The sequence below is a fragment of the Poecilia mexicana genome, unplaced genomic scaffold, assembly GCF_051168715.1.
Source record: "Poecilia mexicana isolate PSO_F unplaced genomic scaffold, ASM5116871v1 scaffold_10, whole genome shotgun sequence".
Lineage (NCBI taxonomy): Eukaryota > Metazoa > Chordata > Actinopteri > Cyprinodontiformes > Poeciliidae > Poecilia > Poecilia mexicana.
Window position 1 is genome coordinate 25,032,304 of NW_028263379.1, and position 14,206 is coordinate 25,046,509.

The following is a 14,206-nucleotide window of genomic DNA, read 5'->3' on the forward strand; positions in this document are numbered from 1 at the left end:
AGTCCTTTCAAGATAATTGATCCCAAAGTTAAACATTGCTCACAATGCAATGCTCACTTAAGACAGTAAAAGTGCAGTCTGTGGGAAACATGAGCAGAATAATGCATCACAATGCCGAAAACAAATATAGGAAAGTGACTCTGGGAAGAAAGTAACTTTCTGTGCAGGGATGTGCAGAGACTTTTAAAGAGACGGGAGTTACAAGTTTAAAGAGGAGCAGAAAGTTTAAGAGGGGGATGTGAGCGTGTAAGCTTGGAGGTAATTGCATCATGCCACCGTCTCTTATGTAACGAGAAGATGTATTTGTTTAAGAATACACTTTAAAATTATAGGTTGTAAACAGCCCATTTGGAGTTTAATTCAATTAAAAATATATTTTATTGATTCCAAAGGGAAATATGTTGTCGTAACTCAAATTATCCAACAAATACTTGTTGTAGATACTCATGGATGTGAGCAGAGATGATTTCCTCAGGTTAAAAGTTTAAATAGTGATAGATATCCATAGAAACCAGATGGATGAAGGGAACACTCACATCCATTGCAGTAGGTGGTTGAGTTTATGCCAGCAAATAATTGTTACTATTTTCTTTGTGAAAAAGATACTGAGGTGGAGCAGAAAGCAGCTGTGACATATGCTAAATTATTAGGTAATAGCAGCTGCAGCACAGTCTCAGTAGAGATCCTGAAGTTATGCATTACCTTACCAGACGTAGTAAAGCTTTCGAAAATGAAAGCTCTGTCGGTGCACTGGGATTTTGTACTGAATCAAATTGCCATTAGTCACATTTAAACACCCGACGATGTGAAATCTGTCAAAAAGGTACTTGAACAGGGTGTAGCTTACTCGAAAAGTCTCCTTTTTTGTGGGTGCTAAATATAATTAAGAGTGCAGCAGTTTTAAAACTCTTCTTATGCTTTGAGGTGTCTGTGGCATTTCATGAAACTCCAGAAAACCATGCGAGCATTACATTTTACATTAACATTTCCAATGAGCAAAAACTGTCCAATTTATGAGAATTTTCCCGAAGAACACTCCTTAAAGTGTAGAATGCAATGCAGTGTAGGGATTTATATTTTTGTTAAATTATATCTATAGTAGAAAATTGTCATCTTTATTCATCATATAGTTATTTTAGTTTCCAAGACTAAAAAGCTATTTTTACCAAAAAGCATAATTTCTGTTTTCATCACCTAGAAATATTGTTTATATCTTGTATTTTATATTTTCATTTAAAACTGTTTATCATTTTGCAGCAGGGTGATCCTGCTGGTTCAATAGTTCTCATAATAAGCTCAAAATTCCCCTCGTAAATCCAATCAGATGCCTCATTGAAGAAGAGAAAAATAGTTTATGTTCACGCAATCTGAATATCCGATGCACCAGAAGTTCTGAAAAAAAGAAAAATAAAAGGAAAAAAGATGAGTTGCGATATAGGAAACTCTCAAACGCGCACGTGACTAAGCATTTAAATAACATGCAAATCGAGAGGAAGCAGTGAATTACTCTCAAGAGTCCTTTGCCCTGCAGAGAGAACCACTAGCAACCAGCAAGTCAGCACACACAGCCGCTGAATAAGGATGAAACCATTTGGCCTGCTGCCTCCAGTCCCAAACATGCAGACCCTTGGTTTGACTGCGCTCCTGTAAGGGTGCTTAGCGTCCACTTTGAAATAATGAACTGGATTTTGTCTTTGTATAATCTGAGTCTGTGAATGTTCCAGTTTGGGAAACATGCTTTGCATCGTCCTCTACAGAGCCAGTTTTTTTTTTGTTTTTTTTTAAACTTGCTGAATCAGACTGACTACAAAATAAAATCTAAATGCATGCTTTTTTTCAACCTTAATAATGACAAAAATAAATAAATAAATAGAACTAAACTAAGTCTAAAAATTATCCTTCTGGCGACTAGAGGTGTCTTTTTCTCCACTGTCATTAAATCATTCTAAATTTTTCTTATTTTAAGTTTATTACAGTTAAAATACATAAATGATGTATATGCACAACAACAAAACGTTAAACTATACTATATACTTTGCTGACTGATAAAGCCTGTCCATCTTTTTCTATCAAACCTTCTAATTTTACCTTAATCAAGCCACAGGATTTATACTTGGAGGGTCAAGTGAGATAATTCTTGCTTCTTTGAAAGAAGAAATAGATGTATAAAATAATTAACTAAACATGGCAAAACATTTAAATTATGTGAAATGCAAAAAAAAAACAAAAAAAAAAAAAACAAAACAACTAGAATTTCTTGAAGCACTGAAATCTATGAGATAAAAGAAAATCGATAACCAAACTGACTAAACTCAAAATGGTTTAGCTCATAAAAACAAACCTTTGACATGTTCAAAATCAATTTTTTAACATATTATTTAACACCATCAATTAACCTTTATTCAAAAACCATCTGCTCTCTGTTTTAAGGTGATACAGTCTTGAGTTTGTCTGGTGAAGAAGTTTAAGCTTTTACTTTGGTAGTAGATATGAAGCTTAATGCTCAGTCTATGTTTGAGATCATTTTCAAGTGGACCCTGAGTTGCTAATAAATATGGCTCATCGGACGAGCCAGCACACTTGATTAAATTACTATCGAAGACACCACACCCAAAACTTTTAAATTGTTTGTCAGGCACCATTCTGGGTCGTTGGCATGAAAAGAAAACTGTGACATGTTGACAGAGGAAGTCCAAGCAAGCGCTTGAAAGAACTTGAAAGCCACTACAGACAGAAATGTTAGCATTTCTTATATTACTATAACACTTTAAGCTGTGCTTTCAACACTTTGACCACTAGCAACTGTAATCTATGTGAGTAGTAGTTGGCATTTATTACAATGAGACTCCATTCATCAAGCTGAATATTGTGTTGCATGCAAAATGTGAACTCCTGAATTTATTGGCACAAAATTAATTGGATTCCAAACAGTTCTTTGCGATACTGAAATTGCAGACACTGATAATCGCTAAATAAATACTCGTAATATATTGTACAATCCTCAAGCTCATAATTCAAATCAATAAGAAGTACAAGATTCATACATAAGCTGTACAATTTTCTTATGAGTTCAAGGAAAATTAACTTCTTTTTTTTCAGTATGTGGCAGTGAGAAACCTTTCATTTGTCCTCCTTACATTTATTATTGAAATCCTCTAAAGAGCAACCGCGCTAAGTATCCCGACGGTTAAGTCAAAAGGAGACTGATTCGATGACAAGGTGCGAGTGGCCTGTTCGTACTCGTTTACTCAGTAAAACGGAAGCTCGTAACAAATCACAGGGAACACACATTTCTTTTCAATGAGCTGCTCACTGGGGCATGAAATCATTATAAATCTGTGGCATATGGGAGAGATGGCAGCCGGCTGCAGAAGACTGCAGCCACTCAGTCCACATCTGAATGAAACACTCTACAGGCAAATCACAGCAATCAGACTGGAATCAATAGATAGCTGTAGTCTTTTATTTGGTGATGATTGTGAACTATGGCTACCAGTGTTCCCTGGTCTCCATCTGGTGAGAAAAGGAAAAATATTCCAAATTTGTAAAGTAGTCAGTCAGTCGCTCTCCTAACTAGAGGTTTTCATTGGAGAGTTTGTGAAGTTAAGCGTAGAGTTTAATCAGTTCTTCTAATCATAAGGCACCTGTGTGCATCACTAAGTATATTTTTGAGATGTGGCATTACTGCCAATGTGTTTGTAAGTTTGTTTTTTTTTATTCCTCTGGGAACTGTATATGATTAACATTTTCATAGAGGCTGTATAATAAAAAAGCATGTGTTTCAAGATCTTGTGTTGGAGGTCAAAACATCTGTACCACAATTTGGACAGAAAAACATTCTTCGCTAATAAGGTCAAAGACAAACAACTTTTCAGATGTAATTGCTTATGCACATCTGGAAAGGTCACAATGCCATAAAAGACTTTTTTGTGTGTTCAAAGACCACTTCGTAAGATTATATCTTAAATAAAAAAGTGAAGAATGAGGCTACAAAAAATGCAGATCAAATAATTCTTCAAAATGGCCCCGAATCACAAACTTTGCGCCTCCGACCAGTTACTGTCTTATTATTCAATGAATAAATAAATACAGCTCTGTAGCACTTAGCGAGTACCTTTTCGCTTCTTGTTTTTATTTCTCTCCAAATTAATCATCTCTATTTTGCAAGACATAATTAATTCTTTAGATGGGCACTAACATTTCCAAAATCAGTTTAAGTTCATGTAATTTGGGCTTGTTCTGTTACATTTGAACTAGATTACAAAAGCAATATCCTTCATGCCACCTCAAGTAAACCCATTGATTAGAATAGTCTCTCTTTGGTGCTATTGTTTTGCATTGCCATAATCTGCAATATTTGAATAAATTCACCATAATTTGTAATGGGAATTGTTTTTTTCTCACCATATCCAGTTGATGTGTTTTTGCTATCAAACTATTACCGGACTCTGTAGGGAACTTGCAAAGGCAGTTTTTAAATTATGAAGAAACAAGAGAAGATCGGTGTCCCGACCCCTGGAGAACGGCAAAGGCGAGAGAGCAAAGATAAAAGAGCTGGGACAGTTTTAAAGAAACGGAAGAAAACAATGTATTATTTAGACTGAGTCATAGCAGTATTTAACGCAAGAAGTCCTTTGAAGATGGACAACGTAATATTCCAGAAAGATAAAAGAGGCATTAAAGCAGAAGACTAGTTGACTCTAGCTTTTAAAAATAGGCATGAGATATCCACTCTTACATCCCTACAGCTATAAAGTATCAGTTCAAAGGTTCGCTGAAGTAATAGCTGCTCATTTTGACGCAGGCTTCGGAGCCAAAACAACAACAACAAAAAGAAACACAAGTCTGCTCTTCAAATGTAAGCAAGTTCAAAAGTCATGATGCATTTCTGATCATCTCAATACTTCTTACCTAATATGGTCATCCTATAAAAACTGGGATTGTCACTGAACACCTAATGATGAAGTACATGTAATGAAGCCCTAGGCGAAAATTCAACCTGTAAGACTCTTCCGGCATCACCTATCACCACGCCTTCACCCCAGCCAATCAGGACGCACCACCTCTCTACCTCGATCCAATCAACTGGCAAGAGCTCCTTCAAAAGGCGAAACAACCACGGATCCACCCGCTTCAGCTGTGTTTCAACCCACCTCCTCCCCGTTTCCACCACCAGCCTCCCAGACGCCTCCAGGTTCCATCAAGACTCCTCTCTCCAAGCTCCGCTCCACCACCAGTGACCGGGGGGAAGATCTACCTGAGCTTCGTTCGAGCCGATCATTCAAGCTCGCTGCGATTCTCAGCACGCACGTCTTCCGCCGGTGTCCGAGCGCCAAATTCTCGGTCCAATAAAGTTGTCTAACTGCTGTTTCTCTCTCTGTATGAGTCTCTACAGATTGAAATTTGTTTGCAAGCTATTTCCAACTTGTTTGGACATTTTCACTTTATTCGTTTATAAGTGGAGGTTTCTGGATGTCCAACTGAGAGTTGATATGTAGTCTGACTGTAAATAATGGTATATGCAATAAATGTCAATAGTTTGAATGAATGACTTGGTCATCAAGAACTGCACAAAATAGTATTTTTATTCCCAGCACAAAAAAATATCCATGACTTTAGTGTGTCACTGAGTAGTTCTCTGCAATACTTAAAGTCCTGACATCAAAAACATGTCATGAGGGTATATCAGGAAAAATTGTCAAATTTTCACATAAAAGCCCATCTCCATTTACTTCAGTAAAAAATAAATAAATAAATAAAAAATCCCCTCCATCAACTAGAATAGTTCCCTCAAGAAATATCCAACATGTGTCCTTTAGTGGGATTTCATTTGGTTTGTTTTCATGTGATTTTGTGTGGGTTTGTCTGTTTTGCTTCAAAGACTGCAGAAACATGCAAGCAGAAGCAAACAGATGCTTTGAATATCAAACGCAGGGGTGTTGCAACACATTAAAGGTTTTATGCCAACTCAAAGCAACGCCTTTAGTTTGTCGACACAATACTGTGATTTGAAATAATCACAGATAGGAGGGGTGTAAATAACATACAGATGAAATTGCCAGGATTTAAAATAAATTTTTATTGGATTGAAAGAAAAGAAAAAAAAAAAAAAAAGAAGGAAGTCCCAGTAAATCCTCAGGCTCAATAAATAAGTTCATTGCTGTCAATAATTTCAGGTTGTATGAATAAGGTGCAGGAAAAACTTTTCGGACCTTTTGTGTCGTTCAGGAGTCAGATTTGGAGATAAAATTAGTGTCTACCGATTTCAGACACTTTTTTGATATTATTACACAAGTGGTCTTTAATGAGGCTGCTGTGTTTATGCAGATCTGTCTAAGCTGAACGCCTGTTTTCATTCATTTTAAATGAACTGCCTGGAGATATTCTGCATCAATATTCTTTTTCTCATCATTACAAGAAACCAGAAAAAAGAAATATATATATATATATATATATATATATATATATATATATATACTGCTCAAAAAAATAAAGGGAACATTTCACTTTAATTTTGTGTGTGGCTCCAAATCCAGGCCTCCATTGGTTAATAAATTTGATTTTCATTGATGATTTTTGTGTGATTTTGTTGTCAGCACATTCAACTTTGTACAGAACAAAGTATTCAATGAGAATATTTCATTCATTCAGATCTAGGATGTGTTATTTGAGTGTTCCCTTTATTTTTTGAGCAGTCTATATATATATATAAATATATATATATTGCTATCCAGGTGAGGCATGAGAAATATAAACATGTAGAAAATGATTTATGACATTTAAATGACACATAATTAGACTCCTGTTCTAAAACCACATTATCCTGATACAACGTGGAAATTAATATTCAACAAAGTACTTGACTGATGTGGATTTTCATAGTAAATTTGGAAACATTTTAGAAGTTTGTCAGCATTCGAGGCTGTATCCTGTATTCAGAGCAACTCTGCTAATAAAAATGTATCATGACTACGATGAGTTACTTTGTTTTTCTTACTTTGGGAAGCTCCAGAAGCTCAAACACCGGCAAGATGCAACAGAACATGCTTGCGCAAGCAAATATTTTCAACAAGGATTTCAGCTCTGTGCTTCTGAAGAATCACTTCTCTTGCTGATGTGTGTGGATGGCTGATTCCCAAAGTAGCTGAGGTAGGTATTGATTTGCAGAAGATAAGAAGGATAAAGCATGTATGTGAGTGGGACTGTGGGGAGAGAACGACTAGTCCTTGAGATCCTAGAAAGAGTCTTACTACAGCTCAACATGCACGAGTTTAGCCAGAAGCTAAAAAGAAGAAAAATAAAGATTAAAAAAACAAAAAACAGTTTGGATTTAAAACTTTTGTTTCTTTGGTGGGAGTATCCCAACACAACTTTATTTCACATTGCAAATAAATCCCCTTTAATCTGGTACTGACCTAAATAAAATCAACTTCAATTAACTGCTTTCCAAACAAACTATTAGTAAATAAAGTCCACCTTTGAAAGCCTTTATGTCCTAAATTGATATTTTTGCTTATTTTAATTGTATGCAGTTCTTTAAATGTGCTGTTAATAAATTTATTTGCCCATTTATCCACAACAACTGGAACTTTATATATCTAGCAAGTTATTTTCACAATTAATCGTCTATAAAAAGAGCGCTCCTCTGATTAATTTCACTCCCTGCTACGGCAGGAGTGAAATTGCCTTAAAAACCAGATAATGGCTGGAAAGCGCAACGTCTCCCCTCTCAGAAACCGTGGGATACTTCATATAGCGCAGGGGTCGGGAACCTATGGCTCGCGAGCCAGGTGTGGCTCTTTTGATGAGTGCATCTGGCTCGCAGATTTCGGCTTTTCAGATAAAACATAAAATATTATCACTTGTTTTAATCCATCCATCGATTTTCCACTGCTCATGTCCTGTTCAGGGCTGCAGTTGGCTGCAGCAATTGTCCATCATTTTAATTGGATGATAATAGCCTACATTGGCCGTTGCTGGGTAAACAGGTAAACGCCCCCTTTTGAATCAGTCTGCTCGGTCATTAGCTCAAAGCTAACCCTTCAACGAAGAAGATGGCGAAAAGAAAAAAAGATGATGAGTATCGTACATTTCAGGATGAATGGACTGAAGAATTCGCCTTTGTAGAGAGAGCAGGTTCTGCGGTGTGCCTAATCTGCAATGACAAAATTGCATCGATGAAACGGTCGAATGTAAAGCGGCACTTTGACACACGCCATGCTACCTTTGCATCAAAATACCCTGCGGGAGACAGCAGGAAGAAAGCGTGCCAAGAGCTGCTGAGCAGGGTGCAAGCTAGCCAGCAGCAACTCCACGTATGGACCCGGCAAGGCGACTATAATTCCGCTAGTTTTGCTGGATCTTTAGCAATAGTAAGGAACGGAAAACCATTCACAGATGGCGAGTATGCTAAAACGTTGATGCTGGATGTAGCCAATGAACTTTTTGATGATCTTCCGAACAAAGATAAGATAATCAAACGGATACAAGACATGCCTCTGTCGGCAAGAACTGTTCATGATCGTACCATCATGATGGCAAAGCAAGTGGAGGAAACGCAAGTGAAGGACATAAATGCAGCGCCGTTCTTTTCCCTGGCTTTGGATGAGTCAACAGACGTAAGTCATTTGGCGCAGTTCAGTGTGATTGCAAGATATGCTGCTGGTGACACACTGCGCGAAGAAAGTCTTGCTGTTCTGCCAATAAAAGGGTCCACAAGAGGTGAGGATTTATTCAAGTCTTTCATGGAGTTCGCTTGTGAAAAAAATCTACCTATGGATAAACTTCTCTCAGTGTGTACTGATGGTGCTCCGTGTATGGTGGGGGGAAAAAAAGGATTTGTGGCGCTTCTCCGTGAACATGAAAATAGACCCATCCTAAGTTTCCATTGCATTCTACACCAGGAGGCACTTTGTGCTCAGATGTGTGACGGTCAGCTTGGCGAAGTGATGTCGCTGGTCATTCGTGTGATCAACTTTATTGTTGCCCGAGCCTTAAATGATCGCCAGTTTAAAACACTGCTGGATGAAGTTGGAAATAACTACCACGGTCTGCTTTTGCACAGCAATGTGCGTTGGTTGTCACGAGGGAAGGTGCTCAGCCGTTTTGCGGCTTGCCTGAACGAAATCCGGAATTTCCTTGAAATGAAAGGCATCGAGCATCCTGAGCTAGTCGAAACTGAGTGGCTCCTCAAGTTTTACTATCTCGTGGATATGACTGAACATCTGAACCAGCTCAACGTGAAAATGCAAGGCATTGGAAATACAGTGTTATCCCTTCAACACGCCGTGTTTGCTTTTGAAAACAAGCTGGAGCTCTTTATCATGGATCTTGAAACGGGTCGTTTACTACATTTGGAAAAACTGAGACAATTTAAAGATGCATGCACAGCAAGTGAGCCCACTCAAAACTTTGATCTCCACCAGCTAGCTGGCTTCACATCCAGTCTCCTACAGTCGTTCAAAGCACGCTTCGGAGAATTTCGTGAGCACACTCATCTCTTTAAGTTCATCACCCATCCAAACGAGTGTTCACTGAACACAGCCGACCTGAGTTACATTCCTGATGTCTCCCTCAGAGATTTTGAAGCAGAAGTGGCTGACCTGAAGGCCTCAGACATGTGGGTGAATAAGTTCAAGTCACTGAATGAAGATTTGGAAAGAATCGCACGGCAGAAAGCGGAGTTGGCGAGCAAGCACATGTGGACAGAAATGAAAAAACTTCAACCTGAAGACCAGCTGATTGTCAAAACTTGGAACGCGCTTCCTGTCACATACGACACACTGAAGCGTGTGAGTATTGCTGTATTGACCATGTTTGGATCTACGTATTCATGTGAGCAGTCATTTTCACATCTTAAAAACATCAAGTCCAACCTACGATCACGTTTAACGGATGAAAGCCTCAACGCCTGCATGAAGCTTAACCTCACCAAGTACCAACCAGACTACAAAGCCACCAGCAAATCCATGCAGCACCAGAAGTCGCATTAATGGTGAGTATTATAACAACATTATTTAAAAGAATAAATTCAGAGGCTTATTATACTCACATTTAGTTGAATTCAGTCTAAAAATATATTATATGGCTCTCACTGAAATAAATTTCCAAATATTTTGCTTTCATGGCTCTCTGAGTCAAAAAGGTTCCCGACCCCTGAGATAGCGCTACGTGTGGCGGAATTACGGTACTGCACATTTGGCTGGATCGAAGGCGCTCCGATTAGGACTTACAGGGTCAAAGTTAGCATTGATACTTGTGTTTGTTTGAAGGACTCAGAGGTTTCTTACAGAACATTTGTGAACAAACTATGTCACAAAGACAAAGGGACAAAGACAAAGTTGTCAAAATGTACAAAGCAAAGTTATATTTTAAAACTACAAACCAATCAAAACATTTCTCTCATTCTAGACAGGGATGGTGGACAAAGAAGGCTGAAAACACACACACATCACACTAAAGACGTTTTGAAAAACATAGCTTTTTTTTTCTTCTGCTTAAGCAAATACTTTGTTTTAAAATAAAAAAATATATAAAATCCATGGAAATTTGTGGTTGAAACAAAAGAAAAAGTTGAAGAAGCATTTAGTCTTTTGAAAGCATGGCATCAGTAAAAACGTGTTTGTCCATGAGATATAAACCAAATAATTATGAATAAGTTTTTTTTTTCTTTCCTTTCATTGTTTTTCTTGCCTTCTATGACTTGAGGAGACTGACTAAAGCAGTGAGCTCTGTGCCTGGCTGCGGCTTAAAATATGATGACATCAGGTTAATGAAAGATCTGCCAAAATGTCTTGTTAACCTGGTGAATCAGATTGTCTTTTGTTTGGCTCTAATTCCCACCTGGGTGTTTAATAGTTTGATAGATAAAGAGAAGCACAGATGACTAGCTTTTGTTTGCCAAATTAATGCAACAACAACAACATCTCGACTGTGTTATTATGGGATGCCTTCTCCTCTGACAAAAGAACCTGGGTAAACAAACTTATTATTCATCAGGTGCTTCCAACAGAGCAAATGAAGTGGAAAAGGAATAAAAACAAAGAATTTCATGTCATTTGCATTCATTAAGATTAGCTGGGACATATTTATTTCACCTTCTCTCACATTCTTGACTGATTCCTTTTCATCACAATTTAGACTTTGTGCTTGAGGTGGAGCCAGATAAGGACACAATTAATCAGCAGTGACTAAACTGAAACCTACACAAGAAAATCAGACGTATCTCTCCTGTCCATATTGTGCTAAATATTTTTTTTTGAGGCATTTATTTTTAATCCATTTTGTTTATTGTAAGTTGTTCCTCACTGTGTACAAAACAAATTCATAAAAAAATATTATTTTAACATTAGTCACAGCCATCTGTTGGCTGATACTTTTTCATCCAGAAAGAAAGGATGCACTTGAAAATGTAAGAACATGTCAGACAAAGTTAAACGGTGTAAAAAAAAAAAAAAAAAATGAGGCACTTCATTTTAATATTTATTGTCCTGTGTGTAATGATTCTTGTAAATTGCTGTTGTACTTGAACGGAAAACCTAATTAGGTTTAGGATTTAATTAAAAGAGGGGATTTTTTTTTTTCATATTTGTTGCTGCAGGTAAATCTGGACTGTAAATGATTCACCTTGAATTCAGAAGTGCTCCTGGTCACATGTCAAAAACCTAACCTTTGTACATTTTAAGACATGTTGAAGACTAAATTGTTCAATTTCCTAAAATAACAACCTTATGCATTTGACATACAGTGGAAACATTTATTTACCTGTAAATCAAACTTCACCTGAACATAGCCATGGCACATTAGTATCTTAATAAATGATTCATTATATCCTATGTGCAAACCAGCTAAGTGTGCAGTAGTTTTTTTTTTGTTTTGTTTTTTAATTGATTGAATAGAAGCAGCTGAAAACTTCACATTTAAAGTTTATGAAAAATGTGTTCTGCTAATAACCTTTTTACTCTGATGAGTATGTGCCTGGTGCTTCAGCATACAAAGACGCAAAGGGTTAAACAACACTCACCATCACTTCTCTTCGCATCTGAGAAAGTGGCATTTGCCAGGTAGCTAAGGCAGGCTAGTACAGATTATTTCTTTTTTTTTAACATGTAGATTATTTCATTTATTTTAACATGTAGAAACTTTTTATGGCAGGATAAAACCGAGTGTATACCGCCCATATCTGCCACATTTTATTGCCATAACTTGATGATGACAATACCTAACCTTATGCTTCGATATGCAGAAGCTCTGTCTGTGCCGACGAAGATTCACTCATCAACAGGAAGCTAAATGTTTGGAGCAGCTCCCAAAATGCATCGGTCTCAACTATTTGGTTCATTCAGCTAGTAATTATAGCTCCACTTGGGGCACTCAGACTGGTCATAGGTCTTTGAACTTTTATCTCCAGACAGCTAAGCAATCATTAAACAAGCATTTCCACTAAATTAAACATTTCTATCATTTCTATGGGAATTTCATAATTACACCCTTGCATTTCCACTGCTTTTCCCAGGGTAGAAATTTACAGCCTAAAATGTCCCTGGCAGGCGAGTACTTTTTTAATTTACCACAAACTTTTGAATAAATATTTATGAAACATACCAGTTTACTCTGCAGCTCATATTTTCTGTTACCTTTAGAAATTTATTTCAATTCACTGCTGAGTTAAACCTTTCATTCAAATTAATTTTCAAGGTTTTTAAAGTGTTTTGTTTTAAACATGATGTTCCTCCACCCTTCTTGTTTTTATTCATTGTTCCTTTAGCCAAATAACTCTGGCTTTCTTTATGAAATAAATCAAACTTCCTCTGACTTGTAAAAGATTATATTTTAATCGCACAGTGTAAATATTGTGATATGGTCACAACTTTATAGCTAAAACTGTGTTGTAATCCTGACTGCAGCTCTACGCTCTCTTCTCGTCCATTTAAGAAATCCAAACAGACACATAGTCAAAATCTGAGAGAATCTGATACGTCACAAAATGTATCAGATTCTTTAAATTTCCTTTCACAGTGCAAGATATTAAACTCTGATGCCAGTTTTAAGTTGGGCTGCTCAACTTTCAGAAAGCGGGCGCTGTTAATAGCACAGAGTGTGTCAGGTGCAGAGGTGAGGCTGGAGAGTTTCTCAAATACAAAAATGTAGTCGAGATGATCAAACTTTCCTTTTATGGCTCAGATGCTTTGATGAGAAAAACCTGTTTGTTTCACATGAAAAGGGAAGGGGCAATTATAGAACAGGAACAATTTTTATCTGAGCAGGTTTTTATTTATTCACAGACTGAATCCTTAGAGAAGCAGATCACAAACTATAATTAACCGTCGCCAACTCGTGAGTTTTTATCTGATAATTGGACTCCATGCAGCCGACGATTGCCGAACGTTAAAGGTAAGAAAAAAAAAGGAATCTAATCCACTGTCACAATGCTGTCACAACTGCATAGAAAAAAGCAGAAACATTTTTGATGGGGTCAGACAAAGGTTACGCTGGATGTCTGAAATTAGCTTTATTTATTTGAATTTTAGAGGGAAAAGAATCAAGTCTCCTGTATTTTATTTTCTTTTCTTTTTTACGATGTGCAGCACATCAAATTAAAAAAAACAACTTTATAGTCATTTACAGGGGGTCAGAACTTTATGTGCAGTGAGTCATTCAGGAATAAATGCTAAATGTCTGGAAAAAATAGGGAACATAGCTTAAATTGTATTGTCCGCAATTGACTTAACATCATTACCAGCATTGTAGTTGTAATATGTGTGTATTGACCAAAGTATTTGCTCATCCCTTTGGATAATTGAATTCAGTTTCCCATAATTCCCATGGCCACAGAGGGAGAAAATGTAACACTAACAATTGTAAAGTGCTTCTACAAACGTTTTTGAAAGATTGGGTTGCTATCAGAACAGTTGAAGTTGTTAGAGGTGAAAAGGGTGAGATAACATAATATTTAGCCTTAGAGATTAAGGTTTCCTGTTGAATTTGGAGGATGTGGCTAGCATGGGATACTGTGTGAATTGTCATGTTTTCTGCCAGGCTCAAATGATCATTATCAAAAACCTTAGACTGTTGACAGTCATGCTAAAACCCAGGCAGTCACTTGGGATGAACAAGGTGAACTTTTAATAATTTTATGTTCGAAATCAGAAACTTGCAGATCTTTTAACGGGTTAATCAGGACATGGAGAAAAGACAAAGTAATGTG